Below are 3,701 nucleotides of genomic sequence, written 5' to 3'. Positions count from 1 at the left end.
CACTATGCCACTGCTGATCAAGAAATCATCAGCGAAAACTGAGTCACTATAGAACGAGAAATCATCTTTGAAAATTGAGTCACGACTGAGAGATGGAATCGACAGCGAATACTAATTTACAATCGACGCATGAAATCAATATAGAAAATAGAGTCATCGTTGACGCATGGAATCATCTGTGAAACCTGCGTCACTACTGACTAGAAATCGTCAGCGGAAACATAGTCGCTATAGCCTTGAAATCGCAACAGAAATCACAGTGACAGTTGACGTATGGAATCAACAGCACGACCTACGCATCAAATCGATAGGAAAAATATATTCATGGCTAACGCATGGAAGTGTCAAAGACTCGCAACGAATACTAATTCTCGAATGAAGAAAGAAATCAATAGAGTAAATAGAGTCATCGTTGAGGCATGGAATCGTCATTTATTTCTTCGTCACAATTGACTAGAAATTGTTAGCGAAAAAATAGTCCATATAGACTTTGAAATCGCAACAGAAATTTGAGTGACAGCTGACGTATGGAATCGACAGCACGACCTATGCATCAAATCGAAACCAAAAATAGATTCATGGCTAACGCATGGAATTGTCAACCACACTCCCAATGCTGATCCAGAAATCATCAGCGAAAACTGAGTCACTATAGAACGAGAAATTATCTTTGAAAATTGAGTCACAGCTGACTGATGGAATCGACACAGAATACTAATTCACGATTAACAAATGAAATCAATAGAGAAAACAGAGTCATCGTTGACGCATGGAATCGTTTGTGAAAACTGCGTCACTACTGACCGGAAATCGTCAGCGAAAACATAGTTGCTAGAGACCTTGAAATCACAACTGAAATCTGAGTGACAACTAACGCATGGAATCGACAGCACGACCTACGCATCAAATCGATAGGAAAAATAGATTCATGGCTAACGCATGGAATTGTCAAACACACTCTCCCAATGCTGATCTAGAAATCGTCAGCGAAAACTGAGTCACTATAGAAGGAGAAATCATTTTTGAAAATTCAGTCACAGCTGACGGATGGAATTGACAGCGAATACTAATTCACGATTGACACATGAAATCAATAGACAAAACAGAGTCATCGTTGACGCATGGAATCCTCTGTGAAAACTGCATCACTACATACCAGAAATCGTCACCGAAAACATAGTCGCTGCAGACCTTGAAATCACAAATGAAATTTGAGTCACAGCTAACGTGTGGAATCGACAGCACGACCTACGCATCAAATCTATAGCAAAAATAGATTCATGGTTAGCGCATGGAATTATCACACACACTCTCCCAATGCTGATCCAGAAATCGTCAGCGAAAACTGAGTCACTGTAGAACGAGAATCATCTTTGAAAATTGAGTCACGGCTGACTGATGGAATCGACAGCGAATACTAATTCACGATTAACAAATGAAACCAATAGAGAAAACAGAGTCAACGTTGACGCTTGGAATCGTCTGTGAAAACTGCGTCACTACAGACCAGAAATCGTTAGCGAAAACATAGTTGCTAGAGACCTTGAAATCACAACTGAAATCTGAGTGACAACTAACGCATGGAATCGACAGCACGACCTACGCATCAAATCAAAACCAAAAATAGATTCATGGCTAACGCATGGAATTGTCAACCACACTCTCCCAATGCTGATCCAGAAATCGTCAGCGAAAACTAAGTCACTGTAGAACAATAAATCATCTTTGAAAATTGAGTCACAGCTGACGGATGGAATCGACAACGAATACTAATTCACAATTGACGCATGAAATCAATAGAGAAAACAGAGTCATCATTGACGCATTGAATCGTTTGTGAAAACTGCTTCACTACTGATCGAAAATCATCAGCGAAAACATAGTCGCTGGAGACCTTGAAATCAAAACTGAAATCTGAGTGACAGCTAACATATGGAATTAACAACACGACCTACGCATCAAATCAAAACCAAAAATAGATTCATGGCTAACGCATGGAATTGTCAAACACACTCTCCCAACAAAAAACTGAGTCAGTATAGAACGAGAAATTATCTTTGAAAATTGAGTCACGAGTGACGGATGGAATCGACAGCGAATACTAATTCACGATTCACAAATGAAATCTATAGAGAAAATAGAGTCATCAGTGACGCTTGTAATCACCAGTGAATCTGCGACACTAATATCAAGAAATCATCAGCGAAAACATAGTCACTGCAGACCTTGAAATCACAACAGAAATTTGAGTGACAACTGACTTATGGAATCGACAGCACGACCTACGTATCAAATTGATACCAAAAATAGATCCATGGCTAACGCATGGAATTGTCAAACACACTCTCCTAATGCTGATCCAGAAATCGTCCGCAAAAACTGAGTCACTGTAGAACGAGAAATGATCTTTGAAAATTGAGGCACAGCTGACGGATGGAATCGACAACGAATACTAATTCACGATTGACGCATGAAATCAATAGAGAAAACAGAGTCATCGTTGATGCATGGAATCGTCTGTGAAAAATGCGTCACTACTGACCGAAAATCGTCAACGAAAACATAGTCGCTGCAGACCTTGAAATCACAACAGAAATTTGAGTGACAACTAACATATGGAATCGACAGCACGACCTACGCATCAAATTGATACCAAAAATAAATCCATGGCTAACGCATGGAATTGTCAAACACACTCTCCTAATGCTGAACCAGAAATCGTCAGCGAAAACTAAGTCACTATTGAACGAGAAATCATCTTTGAAAATTGAGTCACGAGTGACGGATGGAATCGACAGCGAATACTAATTCACGATTGACACATGAAATCAATAGACAAAACAGAGTCATCGTTGACGCATGGAATCGTCAGCGAAAACATAGTCGCTGCAGACCTTGAAATCACAAAAGAAATCTGAGTCACAGCTGACGTGTGGAATCGACAGCACGACCTATGCATCAAATCTATAGCAAAAATAGATTCATGGCTAGCGCATGGAATTGTCACACACACTCTGCCAATGCTGATCCAGAAATCGTCAGCAAACACTGAGTCACTATATAACGAGAAATCATCTTTGAAAATTGAGTCACGGCTGACGGATGGAATCGACAACGAATACTAATCCACGATTAACAAATGAAATAAATAGAGAAAACAGAGTCATCGTTGACGCATGGAATCGTGTGTGAAAACTGTGTCACTACTGACCGGAAATCGTCAGCGAAAACATAGTCGCTGCAGACCTTGAAATCACAACTGAAATCTGAGTGACATCTAACGAATGGAATCGATAGCACATCCTACGCATCAAATCGATACCAAAAATAAATTGATGGCTAATGCATGGAATTGTCAAACACACTCTCCCAATATTGATCGAGAAATCGTCAGCGAAAACTGAGTCACTGTAGAACGAGAAATCATCTTTGAAAATTGAGTCACGAGTGACAGATGGAATCGACAACGAATACTAATTCACGATTCACAAATGAAATCAATAGAGAAAACAGAGCCATCGATGACGCATGTAATCGCTAGTGAAACTGCGTCACTAATAACCAGAAATCGTCAGCAAAAACATAGTCGCTACAGACCTTGAAATCACAACTAAAATCTGAGTGACAGCTGAAGTATGGAATCGACAGCACGACTTATGCATCAAATCGATACCAAAAATAGATTTATGGCTAATGCATGG

This window comes from Populus trichocarpa, chromosome 10 (assembly GCF_000002775.5).
Source record: "Populus trichocarpa isolate Nisqually-1 chromosome 10, P.trichocarpa_v4.1, whole genome shotgun sequence".
NCBI lineage: Eukaryota > Viridiplantae > Streptophyta > Magnoliopsida > Malpighiales > Salicaceae > Populus > Populus trichocarpa.
Note: the sequence above shows the minus strand (reverse complement) of the source record.